The 15,039-nt window shown below is 36.9% G+C and overlaps 1 protein-coding gene across 1 annotated transcript in view; it reads left to right on the top strand.

The window, feature by feature from the left end:
• KCNK2 (potassium two pore domain channel subfamily K member 2) overlaps positions 1-15,039 on the top strand; it is a 151,530-nt gene that overhangs the window by 33,931 nt on the left and 102,560 nt on the right. The gene's annotated exons all lie outside the window — the stretch shown is intronic.

The raw sequence follows: 15,039 nt of genomic DNA, 5'->3' as shown, positions 1-15,039 counted from the left end.
ACCCAGAAATATATATTTCTACTAGATTATGACTTTATGTATGTGTATATAACTTTTCATATATGTGTATATATGAAAATAACTTTTGAAGTGTTTGTTTCCCTATTCTCCAATAGTTATAGGCATATTAAATATTTATTATATATGTCAATCAATAAGCATCAGTAATACCAAGAAAGTCACTAGATAGATAGATCAATCAATAGATAGATCGATAGATAGATGGTAGATAGGGATTGAACTTCCGATTTCATTTGATAAAGGGAATGCCTTATGAGGAAATTTCCTGTATTAATGCAGGTTTGCATTTACTCTGCAACTTAGTCTTGGAGAATAGCCCTAGAGCAATACTTTAGCCCTAGAACATTGGAAAAATAAATGGAACTGCCCAGGGTCACAGTGGCATTATCTGTCAGGGGTGGGACTTGATCCCAAGACTTACTAATTCTGAGGCCAATTCTCTATCCATGTATCTAAATATATGTCTGAGAGGCAGTGGGGGAAGGGAGAGGAGGGCTGAAGGAAGAGATAAGGGGAGAGGCTGGCAGGGGTGGGGGGAAAGAGAAGAAAGAGAAATGAGAGTGAGGTTAGTAACCTCTACCCTCTATGACATCAAGGCTTTGAAACCATCGTATCTGTAATAATGCTCTTCATTTTGAGCAGATACAAGTAAGTAACGTGGATACTCTTTCTTTACCTTTGCCTTCGAATTGGCTATAATTTATCATTCAGCAGACTTTGCTACCTACCAGTAGGCATATGCGCCTCTAATATAAAACCATTAAATCTGCTAAATATTACTCCGCCTCCACCCTCCCATGACCAGTAGCTGTGTCATGAGATATTCATTCCAAGGGGCAGCAAGGTGGCTCAGTGGATAGAGCACTGGCCTTGAAGTCAGGAGGACCTGAGTTCAAATCTGGCCTCAGACAAAACACTTGACACTTACTAGCTGTGTGACCCTGGGCAAGTCACTTAACCCCAATTGCCTAAAAAAAAGATATTCTTTCTTTCTTTCTTTCTTTCTTTCTTTCTTTCTTTCTTTCTTTCCTTTCTTTCTTTCCTTTCTTTCTTTCTTTCTTTCTTTCTTGGAGGTAACTGGAATTAAGTTACTTGCCCAGGGTCACAAAGCTAGTAAATGTATGAGGTCAAATTTGAACTCAGATCCTCCTGATATGAAGGCCCATGCCCTATCCACTGTGCCACGTAACTGCCCCGAGATATTCATCCCTTATATTATAAATGTGGCATTCCTGAGGTCTTGACCCTGAATGAGTCATTTACTTTCTCAGTACCCCAGGCAATTTTGTAAAACTGTAAGTTCTCGCAGGTGAAGATCTGCACTCATAGAATTTCCTTATCCAGTGTTCTTATACTAGGAGTTCAATATTTATCAATTGCCTACTATGTGTAGAACTAAGGGAGATATGAAAAATTGGTTAGCACTACTATATTCCTTGGATCTCAACTATATCCAGTAAAGATGCCCAATAAATAGCTTTGTATCTTTTAATACCTTGCACATGCCCTCAGGCTAATGTAGCCAAGATATTTACCTGGTTCTGTTGAAATGTAATCTTTCATCTGTATCTTCCCCAAGGGCTTTCCCCCTGCCTTCCAAGACTGCAAAATCCTAATCTTATAAACTAAAAACTGATTAACTACTGGAGAAGATGCCCACAACTCTCAGCCCAGGCCCTTTATCCCCTCATAGGTATAGAATAGCTGTAAATTCTGAAGCTAATAGATATGCCTAGCTGATTAGAATTTCCAGAAATGTTGTCAGTGTTTTCAGGTTTTAGAGGCACAAGGTTTTTTTGTTTGTTTGTTTGTTTGTTTTTGTTTGTTTTTGGTGTGGAGGAGGGGGAATGGAGTAGTGACTTAGAGGAATACGTATTTTTCTAGGGTTGTATGGGTTGCTCTCATAAATCAAATAATTAAATTTTAATGGTGGTCTTCTGGTGATTGTCCACATCACACTGAAACTGGTTCATATTTATTCCGGGAACTGAAACCTTAATTTTGTATACACATGCACATGTACATGCACACATGCACACAAACACACATGCATGCGCACACACACGCACACACTTCACAGTTTATCTAAATGTAGTTCCTCTCCATCCAAAGAAAGAAGTTGTAATTGATTTTTATGCATTTTTACTGATTAATGGGCTAAAACTGCAAGGCTGTTTTGCTTATAGATGAGAACATGGAACTTTTATTTTCCAAATTATTGGAGGGAAAAGATCAAACTAACTGACTATTGCTGTCTTTTGAAACATTTCAACTGTCCAGATAAGAAACATACAAAAGCATATTCATACTTTCAAAAAGTAATTTAACATCCTAATCTAATGTCTTACATAATGACATGGATGACCCAGGACTCTCAATGCTATGCCTACTGAACATTAGCTCTAGTGGGTAGTACTCAAGTAGAAAGACTTCAAGTATGGGCCCAACAATAAACTGCCTGTCTGTCATCTGAGAACCAGTTCAAGTTCAAAGGGGGCTCAACAATAGCTTTGCCACTAAGTCATGTTTTTGTTTGTTTGTTTGTTTTTTAATTTGTTTGTTCATTTTTGGCCACAGAGACTCACTAAGACCATTAATAAGGTGTGGATGATTTGTGATCTACATTTTTTTTTTGATGAGGCAGTTGGGGTTAAGAGACCTGCCTAGGGTCACCCACCTGGTAAGTATCATGTGTCTGAGGCCTAATTTGAACTCAGGTCCTCCTGACTCCAGGGCCAGTGCTCTATCCACTGAGCCACCTAACTGCCCCATTGTTATCTACGTTTTTTGGAGAAATGACAAACATTAATGAAATCACAGATCCTTTAAGTACCCAAACATTAATTTCTACCCAATGTTTAAAACAGTAGGCATTTCAGGGATTCTTTTAAAAAGGAATTCAATTTTCCAAGTATAAATGCCCTGACTTTATGATCCACAAAATCCCTTGCACATAATGAGTAATTAATAAATGATTATTGAATTGAATTGGATTGAAAAAAAGAAGGATCAAATCTTGTTTTTCTTACCAAAGGCTTTCCTTTCATTTAGTAACTATCCTGACTGATAGTATTGATCAGTCAACAAATATGAAGCATAAACTGCTACTATGTGTCAGGCACTGTGCTAGATACAGTGGATATAAATACGAAGAAAAATAAAACAACCCCTCATCTCCAGAGTGTGTATTCTATTGGGAGGGACAGTATGTAGCTATGCAAGTGCATTTAGAATAAATATTAAATAAATGCAAGGCAGTTACATGGCTTATGACTTTTTTCCCACTAAAGTCCTAGAAAGATGGTTGAGGTTTGGTGGAGAATTTCTAACTATCAGCAAAATGAAATTTTTAAGGCAGAAAACTAAATAACGTTTTAACTTAGAATATTCCCATTCTGTGATTCAGAGAATTAAATATATATTGATCATTAATCATGAAGTATCCTGGCTACTTGGGAAGGCAACGTGTTGTAAGGTAAATGAGAGCTCTGAACTTGGAACCAGAAGACCTGGATTCAAATTATGACTCTGACACTTGACTATAGACAAGTCACTGAAGTTCCCTGACCTCAAGTTTTTCCATATGTAAAATAGGGATAATCATAAGGCTTGTGCCACCTAACTAACAGATTTGTAGGGGAGAAAACTGCTCTCTAAACTTCAATATGCTATATAATTGGGAGCTATTATTATTTCTAATTCATTTTCAGGTCATTGCAGCCTTTGAAAAAGGTATGACAATGCATTTTGTTATTGGACAATAAAAACATTGGACAAAAATTTTGTTATTGGATAAAAATATAAAAACATTTTAATATATTTAGTCATATGTTCCTAAAAGTCAGAGCAATGAAATCACAGCAAAGGCATAGAATGAGTAACATAAATGGATTTAGAGTTCTAGAATTAATAGTCATATATTCAGAAATATAATGGATTGTAAGCTAAGCAGGGGAAATCATACAAATTGCTAAAGGCTTCTATCTTTTGTATAATTGGTGAAAGGTTGGTATTGTAAAATTAGCCAAAATGTGCTCATTTCTAAATGGAATCTATTGAATTTGGAGTATTCAAAGTGAAATACAAATATATCAAAACAATAAAAATTTTAAGTTGTAAGGAACCTTAAGGATTATCTAGACCTCTCTTCTTTGTAATCAATCAACTAGCATGTAACAAGCACCTATGTGCCCCGCACTTGATTCTGCCTCTACTTATCTTGCCTCTTTTCCCTTCTCTTCATTCACACAGCCACCACCTTAGTTCATGCACATATCTCTTTTAGTTGTCCTGTGGCCATAGCCTCCTAAATAGCCCCTCTGCCCTCAGTCTCTACATCCTCCACAGAGCTACCAAATATGTATTTCTAAAGTGCAGATCTGACCACATCAGTTCCTGGCTTAAGAAACTTCAGTGACTCCTTATAGCTTCTAGGATAAAATGCAACTATTCCTGCTCGTCATTTAAAGTTCTTCATCATCTGGTTGAACCAATATAGGTGGAATTCCCATTACTACCCTTAATCACGATGCATTCTGGCTAAACTTGCTCAGCTGCTTGACATTCTGTTTCAGAGACCCTTGACTTTGCACAGACGGCCTCACGCGCCTCAAAGGCTCTCCCTGTCCACTTCAGCCTCTTATCTTCTTGATTTTCCTTCAAGTATTACTTCCTACTTGTGGCCTTTCCTGATAAACCCAGCTGTTGCCACTTTTCCCAACTCCCTTTTCCCTCATTACCCTGCATGTATTTTGTATTTATTGTTTCTGCTATTAGAGTATAAGGGTGGGGATTGCTTTGTTTTTGTCATGGTATCTCCAGAGCCTAGCAGAATGACTGCTGCATAATCAGCATAATCAGATTCTTAACTAATGAACTTAGCACAGTGCCTGGTACATAGCAGGCACTGAATAAATACTTGTTGACTGGACTTGACTAATGCTTGTTGGTTTAAATTGAGCCTAGTTCTCTTAGCTCCCAGTTTACTATATTTCTCACTTTTATCTTTTCAATCAATTCAATAAAATAAGTACCTATTTTGTGCATAATGCCAAACATTGGGGTTTGATATAAAGATGAGTTAGATGTTCTCTGGCCTCAAAAGGTTGATAATGATAGCAATTCACAGAACTTTACATATGTGATCAAGCAGAATCTGGACATGACCCAGATCCTGGTTCCAACTCTGGTACTCCTTCCAGCTCACCATGCTTAGGAGATAAGAACTGGACACAAATAATAATAATGCAAAATAGAATATGACAATCCTCATCTATTGGGTTTGCAACTTTGGCATTATTCTTGACTCCTCACTCTTCCTTACCTTATGTATTCAATGGTTACAAATTTCCAAACCTTGTCATTTCAACCTTCATAGCATCTCTTGCATCCTTTGCCCTTTTTCCCCCTCACTCAGACACCACCTTAGAGTTTTTTTTTTGACTGATCAGAGGACACACAGATGCTTTGCCAGATTAGAGTATATGAAATGAATGAGTGAATAAATAAATAGTTTTTTTTGAAAAAGTGCTTACTATGTACTAGGTACTGTGTTATGTACTGGGGAAAGAAATACAAACTCAAGGCAGTCCATGGCCCTGACAAGCTTACCTTCTAATAGTGGGAGAAAACAGATAGGGGAATGGTAGTCAGGAAAGAGAATTTCAGTCTGCTAAGGTTAAGGGATGCTAAGTTGAATGATAGGGCAGCCAACTGATATGCCTTTTTTAGAAACAATGATATCGTTGAGCAAGAAGTGGAAAGTAGGGGAGGAATGGTGCTCACCAGTTGTCATACTTTTAGAAAGTATTTGGGACCCGGTCAGTTAGTATAATGAGGTCTTATCATTGAGGAAAGGCAGAACCTTTCTTATTGGTGGTGGGAATGTAGAAAGAGAATTAAAGAATACTTCATTAAAGATGTGGCATTTCAGCTGTGTCTTAAAGAATGTAAAGGATTCCCACAGATGGGTGGGTGGCATTGAAGATTTTAGCGGTAGCCAGAAATCATAGGATGAGTCTGGAGAAAAGTAGTCCATCCAGTTTGACTGCAGTGTAAATTAACATGTTGACTCCATGTCATTTATTATAGCTTTAGTTTCCTTCTCTCTTCCCCCAGCTCCAGTTTCTGTCTTCACTCATTGCTTCTGTTTACTCACAGGTCATTGCTTCCTCAGTCTTTTGATAGTTACTGGCTGTGTGACAATGGACAAGTCAATGAAGCTCCCTGGGTATCAGTTTCCTCATTTGATATACAGATGTCATCTATTATTATTAATTATTGTTACAACTAATAATGATAAAAAGGGCTATGGCAGCAAAGCAGAAGCTCTGGTCAATCATCCTACCAGAAAGATTTCAGACATGGGATGAGTAATATCTGTTACTAAGACTAACTTAGTTTTGAAAGGCTCATCCACTAAAACTTTCAGAGGCTCATAGATTGAGCTTGATATTTTGTTGGTTATAGTAATTCTTTTCTTTAAATTTTTTTTGTCAAGGCAATTGGGGTTAAGTGACTTGCCCATGGTCACACAGCTAGTAAATGTCAAGTGTCTGGTCTGAGACCTGATTTGAACTCAGGTCCTCCTGATTCCAGGGCTGGAGCTCTATCCACTGCTCCACCTAGCTGCCCCAGTTATAGTAATTCTTTTTTTTTTTTTTTTTGCTTTTTTGTTGAGGCAATCAAGGTTAAGTGACTAAGTGACTTGCCCAGAGTCACACAGCTAGGAAATGTCAAGTGTCTGGTCTGAGACCTGATTTGAACTCAGGTTCTCCTGACTCTAAGGCCAGAGCTCTATCCACTGCACCATCTAGCTGTCCCTAGTTATAGTAATTGTTTACCAAAGAAGTTACAGTCCTTATCAGTGGGAAGAATACTAATGAAGTCTTATCTTCTGAAATATAGTGAAAATATTAGTGAAATATATTTTTCATACACAATTTGAGATCAAAATTTCACATAGATCCCATTTTACATCCCTGTGATTTTCCCTTTACCCACATAAAAAAAGGTTTTACTATTAACAAGTTTTAGTAATTCATACCTTCAAAACCAACTTCAGGTGGCATTATTTCATTTTTGATTCTTCCTTCTTCCTCATTTACCAAATACAATCAGTTGCCAGATCCTGCTTATTCTAATTCTGTAATCTCTCTGAAATTTATTCCCTCAATTACACACAGATAATAAATGACATGACAGTCAAGCAATCATTAAGAATTTATTAAGATTCTATTACATTCCAGGCACTGAGCATATAAATTTTTAAAAAATGAAACACTCTTTTCTCAAGGAGATTACATTCTAATGGGGAGCAAACATATGTATACATAATAAGTTTCAAGCTTATTAAAGCTTAAAACTAAACTAAGATTTTGGGAACATTATAATGGAACAAACACAAAATAGAGAGGGAGGGCCTTGGCAATTGAGGAGATCAGGCAACCTCATTTTAGAAAGTGATGTCTTGAATGAAAGAAATGGATTCTATGAGACAGAGGGGGAAGGGGAGAGTATTTTAGGCCTGAAAGTTTGCCATTGCAAAGGCAAATGAGAGAGGGAATGATGAATGTAATTTGAACCCAGACCTTCCAACTCAGTCAGGCAGGCAGTCAAGAAACATTGATTTTAAGGGCTTACTATATACCAGGTATTATGTGAAACACTAGGAATATAAGGAGAGGTAAAATAATCCTTGAACTCAAGGAGATCACATTCTAATGGAGAAGACAACATATAAATAACTAGGTAAATACATATAAGATATATACAGAGAAAGTGGAAGGTAATTTCAGTAGCCATTGGGGAGGGGAAACCAGGAAATCCTTCCAAATTGAGGACACTTTCCACTATAACACAGTGTTTATTTTGTAAAATATAGTTCATATTCTACCTTACATTAGAGTAAGCCAGAAGTTGCATCTTAGTGTAGATTTAGACATCAGTCAGTCAACAAGAATTTATTAAGTGCCTACTATATGCCAGGGAGTATGCCAAGTCCTTGGGTTACAAAGAAAGGCAAAAGACAGTCCCTGATTTTAAGAAGCTCACAGTCTAATGGGGGAGACAACATATTAGAAAATATATACAAATAAGATACAGACAGGATAAATTGGAGGTAATCAATAGAGGGTAGCATTACAAAGGATCAGGAAAGGCTTTCAAAAAAAGATAACATTTTAGCTGAGGCTTGAAGGAAGCCAGGAGGAGGAGATGAGGAAGGAGAGTATTCTAGGCATGGGGAACAGCCAGTGAAAATATCAATCAGAAGATCAAGGGTGTTGTGTGAAGAACAGGAAGGAAGCCAGTGTCACTGGATTGTGGAGTATATGGGAGGGGAAGAGCAGGGGGTGTAAGATAGAAGAAACCTGGGAAGGGAAGATGAGGACAGGTTATATAAGGCTTTAAAAAGCCCAACAGAATCTTGTATTTTATCCTGGAGGCAATAGAAAACCGCTGGAATTAACTGAATGGAGGGGAGGGAGTGACATAGTCAAGCCTGGACTTTAGAAAAGTCAGTTTGACAGCTCAGTGGAGGATCAGAGTGGGAAGATCAATCCATAGGCTACAGCAATGATCCAGGTGTGAGTTGATGAGGACCTGCACCAAGATAGTGGCAGTATCTGAGGAGAGAAGGGGGTGTAGAGAGAGATGTTCTGCAAGTAGAAACTACAGGACTTGGCAACTGCTTGGCTATGGAGAGTGAGAGTAAGTGAGAGAAAGTAAGAAGTTGAGCATGACATCAAGGTTGTGAACCTGGATATTTGGGAGGATTCAATTCAAAAGCCCTCCAATTTAGAGCTTTTTCAGCTTGAACTGTTGATGGAGATGGTTAGAGTGATTACAACAAACCTAGCACGGAGGATCACAAAGGGGGATTACAAAGGGTTTCTGTGGTCTTATGTCAATAATTGGGGAATAAACTTTCCATGACCTTCCTCCTACCATCCTCCAAAGCAGAGGTTCTTAACTTTCTTTGTGTCATGGACCCCTCTGGCAGTCAGGTGAAGCATATGGACCCTTTCTCAGAATAATGTTGTAAATGCATAAAATGAAAAACACAGAATTACAAAGAAGATAGATTGTGTTGAAATATAATTATCTATATACATATATATTAAAATATAAAGTTCATTGATTTCCTTTTTTTAGAATCTATGGGAGCCTCCATCCCTGTTTCATCTTTATAATTTGGTCTCGAATCTTTGTTTTTACATATGGCTAATAAATTCGTACTTTCAAAAACAAGAAGAAAAATTATTAGGATGTATTCATTCGTTAGCTAATACAAAAATAACTTTGGAAAGCTAGGGCAAGAGGGAGAGAGAGATGAAGGAGCAGGGAAGACTTTTAATTCTAGAATTGCCTTCCAAAGGATAGAAGCGAGAGAATCTTTCTCCTGGAAAATAATACAGTACTTTTTACACTAAAAAAATCTCATTTTAATAGGAAATGTTGAAATGTGTGGTCAGGATTGGTTGTGCATTATTTGGAAGGTCATCTAAGAGTTTTCAAATCCTTTTTAGAAAAAAAAGGCTTCATTTTCATCTAAGCTGTTCTTTTACAAACAGTGATAATTATGCCCCCTGCTTCTCCTCTCTCTACCCTGGAAAAAAAAAAAGCTAGTACTGTCTGGGCTTACATAACATTCTACAGAGAAATTTTGAAAATGTGACTCTTATCCAGGATCTAAATACAGTATGGCCTAATCTAATCACCTTTGTAAGTTACACAAATTCACCACCAGTTTTTTTTCTCTTTGTTGATGTATTAACCTGTGTAGGAAGACAAACACAAAATCAAAAGTAGCCTGCAGGTGAAAAATTAGGATATACGGGAAGAAAAAAACCAGGATGGACAAAGTTGCATTATTACCAAAATCCAGTTGAAAATATAGGACAATTGCAATAATCCTGTCAATTCTGTAAACGTCCTTCAGTCATGAATTTTTAGTGTGAAATGTGACTTCAGGACCCACTTTTATTTCTTTTTTAGATCTATCCATATCCTGCTGGTATTTGGCATGTAGTAGAGAGAAAAAGTAGGTTTTTCATCCTGGGTACATACATACATATACATACATGCATACATACATATCTATTTTAAATCTCAGGTCAAAATTCTGTGTAACCTATCTTAAGTTTGGCATGCCTCTATTCTGTCTAAAGATGAGGATATGAGAAAATATCAGCAAAGAAGGAACAATTATAATAAAATTCACAATTAAAAGACATGATTACACCTCTATTGTCAAAAATAACCATATATTTAATCTTAGGTCATTGATTACGTGTTCCTCAACCTAAACCTTTCCCAAATTTCTCTATCTCTGTTAAAGACCATTTTCCCACTAACCCCTCTTGTAGCACTATAATCATTCTAAATACCTCACTTACCCTCATGACACATTTCCAATCAGTTGCCTAGTCTTATTGACTTTACCTCCTCAATATCTCTTATATCCATCTCCTTTTCCCCATCTACACAATGACACCCTAGTTCAAGCCCTCATAGCCTCTTTCCCTTACTATTGCAATAACCTCCTAACTGGTCTCCATGTGAGACATCTCTTCCTTTACAATCCATCTATCATATATTTGTCAAAGTGTTTTTCCTAATGCATAGTCAAAAAAAAGTCATGCCATTACTCCAAAAACTCCAATGATTCCCTGTTACCTCTAGAATCAAATACATATTCTTCTGGCATTTGAAAAGCCCTTCTCGATGTGGCTCCAACTTACCTTTCTAGGTTTATCACACATTATTCCACTTTGTGTCTTGTATGATCCAGCAAAACTCAACTTTCTTGCTATTCACATGCATGTCTTTCCATTTCCCATCTTTATTCCTTTTCATAGGTTGTTGTCCACAGTGCTTGAGATATATACCCTCCTCACATCCATCTCTTAGAATTCTTAGATTTTTTTCAAAGCTTAAAAATGTTACCTCCTACATTAGGGCTCTCTTGATACTCCAGTAGCTAGATTCTCCTCTACTACCCCCTCCCCAATTCATTTGTATTTCCTTTGTACGTATTTTGTACTTAGGAGGATATATATTAAAAGATAATGCAAACTCATTGAGGGGAGAAACTTGTCTCATTTTTGTCCTTGTATCCATGGCTTACCACAGTGTCTGAAACATATATAGTAAGAACTCAATACATGTGTATGTATTGATCGATTGATTCCTGTGAGATGATTAAATTTCAGAAGCATATGTGATTTACACACATTTTTATTTCTTGTCATTGGCTCACAATAAGTCAGTGCTTTGTTAGAATTGACTGAGGTTTCAGAAAGGAAAATACTAGCCAAAAAACAATCAAACAAAAACAACCCCATCAAAATAATTTGCTGTTTAGCTATTATTATTACTAGAGCTGCAAATAAATCTAATGAATTGATATATAAACAGTCATTCAATTCAGTAGATTATGGAAAAATTTAGTGAAGTCTCTATCATGGACAAGGCCATTTTGCTAAAGAGCTATGATGATAAATTAATCTCTTTGTTCAGAATTTATAATCTACTAAGGAAGTATTGTACCCAAATAACTATATATGCAAAACAGAATATAGTCATTACATATGAAAGAGTCAGGGTATTCTGTGAGTTCAGAAGGACATATCATTTCTATCATGGAAGATAAAGGAGGAAATGGTGTTGGAGCCAGGACATGGAGGATGACTAGGACTCTAGCAGTCAGATGCAGGAGATAGAGGAGGAGAAGGGAGAAGGGGATTCTGTGTGTAGCTAACAGGTAAAAGAAAGGCATCGATAGGCTAGTCAGGACAAGTAAAATGTCTATTTTGGCTAAAGGGTGGAATATATGATGTAAAGTAGTGGGATAAGGCTAGACAGGTTTATTGGGGTCAGATTATCTTTTCTAGGAATGCCACATTTAGAAGTCTGACATTTACTCATTTGGCAATGAAGAATCACTAAAGAATCTTGAGCAGTAAAGTGATCTGATTGTAGGTGCGTGTTTAGGATATTACTTTGGCAGACGTGTTGAGAACTACAAGTGGAAAGAAAATATGATGAAGCTATTGCAATTGACCAAGCAAGAGGTCATGAGCCAAAATGATGACACTGGGAGTCTGGGAGCAGATATCAGAGATACCAAGAAGGCAGAATCTAAAAGATTCTGTGACTTATTAGCTATGGGAATGAAAAAAAGAGAAAAGCTCAAAGGTGAAAAAAAAGTTTCAGGTTTGGCTAACATTGACAGAAACAGAGAAGTGTGGTTGAGGGGATGCTTTTGGAAAAATGATTAATTTGGTGGCAGAGCTAGTTGAATATGTCCAAGAGGTAGTAGAAAGATGTCGGTCTGGGAGTCAGGGAAAAAGTTAAGAGTGGAGAGATGGACTTTGGAGTCACGTAAACAGAGGTGAAATTTGAAACCATGGAAGTGGATGATAGGACAGGAGTGGAAGAAAGGAAAGATGTTAGCTCAGAGCCAATGTGGGAAATGTTTAAACTAAAATGAAAGGAAAAGGAACCAGTGAAGGAAACAGAGAAGTGATGAGTATTCACATAAGTACTGTATAGTGTCTCTGAAGCCATGAAATTATGCAGGGATGTGATGTGCTAGTAAATATTTAACTGACTCTCTGTTGGGCAACATGCTTACAAATTTAATCTGCATTATTCACATTTTCTCCTTCCCTTTCTTAAGGCTAGACAATCAACAATAAATCAAGTCATGATTTATAGATTTTGCTATAGGTGTAAATGCTCACACTGAAAATTTAATAATTGGCTCTCGGAGCAGTTCAAGCTGGCACCTTACACTCCTGGGAGAAGGTATCAGGGAACAGATGATCAACAGTATGCAGAGAAGGAAGACTGGAGAAAGAAGGGAAAAAAACCCGGTATTGGATTAAACAATTAGGTGGTCAATGCTACCTCTTTAAATGACAGTTTCAGTTGAGCAGTGTGAGAAAAGCCAAATTGTAAAGGTCAGAGGAATTGTCAAGTGGTGAAAAAAATTAAGACTTTAAATTCAGACTCTTGAGGTTCAAGCAAAGAAATGTAAGAAGAGAGAGATGAGATGGTACCTAAAGAAGTATAGTAGGATCAAGGGAAGTTAATATATTGTATACACATGAACATGCACATATTAGTCGGAAAGACCTGGGTTCAAATCTCACCTCTAACACTTACTGTCTGGGTGATCCTGAGGAAGTTCCTTAAACTCTCTGGGCTTCAGGTAACTCTCTAGGGCTTACCTACTACTTACCTAGGGTTGGATCTGCATGGTGGAGGGAGTTCCACCACAAAGAATTCTTCACATTGATGATAATTCATAAAGCATGATTTCAGGACAGGGAGATTTGAATCTCTTCTTAGACCGAGGGCAATTGCTTTACACATGACTTTTCAAGAACACATTTATTGTCTAAAATGAAACATATCCATAATTTTCCACTATATTAGACTCCTTAGTCTTCTCCCTCTGGAGTTACTCCCTAGGATAGCTCTTCTACTTTCATTGATTTAGTTATTACTTATATGAAGATGATTTCGAAATCTACACCTCCAACTTTGTCAGATTCACCTCTTTTCTCTTTGTCTTTTATTCATGGATTTTTCTGTATCAGTTTGTATATAGCCTCATTTGAATGCTTTTAAGTGGTCTTAGTATATTATAATATAATAATGTTAACTCCAGATTTTTAAAATACATCTTTTAACAACCTACAACTCCCTGAGATAAGTAGCTAGAGTATTGCAATCCTGACTTTGCATATGAGGAAACTAAGGAGGTTGTGAACAACTAGACATGGAAGAACTAGTAAAGCAGATTATAGATTAAGAGCCAGAAGGAATCTTAGAGATTATCTTGTCCAATGGTGTCAAATTCAAATAGAGAGGTGGCTACTGATCCATACAAAAGGATCCTTGCAGGCTGTGTGTTAACTTAGCTTGAAAATGTAATATTATCTATATTTTATTGCATTTTAAAATTTATTTTGTTAAATATTTCTCTATTATGTTTTAATCTTTTTTCCAGTGGTAGAGAATATGTGTTTGGCTGTATTTGATCTAGTCCACTGTTCTAGTCCAAGTTCTTCATTCTACAAATGAGGAAAGGAAGTCCCAAGAAGCAAAATAATTTCTCCAAAGTCCCACAGAATCAATCAAAGCCAGAAGGTGACCCTAGATCTTCTGACTGCAAAGCCAGTATTTTTCCTATTGCATCATAATTCTCTTCATGCTAACTCTTTCTCAGTGACCTGCTCCTTGAAGGCAATCATTGAGTCTTCTCTTTCCCCATACCTCCCTACATCTTCTAGTATAATGCTTACCATCCAATGGACACTCAAACCTTCTTGTGTAATAATGACAAAGTGAAGAGTGTGAATTTCCCATCACCATCAGTTTTTTTTTTAAATAGTAGCTCAGTTGTTTTTCAATCATGTCCAACTCTTCATGACCTTATTTGGGGTTTTCTTGGTAAAGAGACTGGAGTGGTTTTGCCATTTCCTTCTCCAGCTCATTTTGCCAATGAGGAGACTGAGGCAAACAAAGTTAAGTGACTTGCTCAGTGTCACACAACAAGTAAATGTCTGAGGCCATATTTGAACTCAGAAAGATGAGTCTTCCTGACTCCAGGCCTGGCATTCTCTTCACTAAGCCACCTGACTGCCCCTTTTAAAAATAAAACTGTTATAAATTGTAAGAATTTGAGACTTGCTGAAATATCACACTTTGGACTTAGGCTCTGTAATGACTCTATTATTAAAGTTTACTTCTCTTTTCTACCTCATCCCAATCTATTTTTGCGTATAATTGTTTATGCTCTAAATTAATGATCATTAGTCACATAGAGGTATAAAAAATAGACTTGATGGACTTGTTAAAAAGTTGTTACTCTCAAGAAGTATTTTCTTCTAGAGAATTCTACTTGCTAGCATTTAAACTTCTGTGTAGTTTGCAACTTTTGTATTTAAGCTCTATTGTTGTTTCTGACATATAGGAAGCTTTATTAAATTCATATTGGTTAAATAT

Source organism: Vombatus ursinus, unplaced genomic scaffold (assembly GCF_900497805.2).
Source record: "Vombatus ursinus unplaced genomic scaffold, bare-nosed wombat genome assembly UNPS02014798.1, whole genome shotgun sequence".
Lineage (NCBI taxonomy): Eukaryota > Metazoa > Chordata > Mammalia > Diprotodontia > Vombatidae > Vombatus > Vombatus ursinus.
The sequence above is the reverse complement of the archived record's forward strand: the minus strand, read 5'-3'. Positions and strand labels throughout refer to the sequence as shown.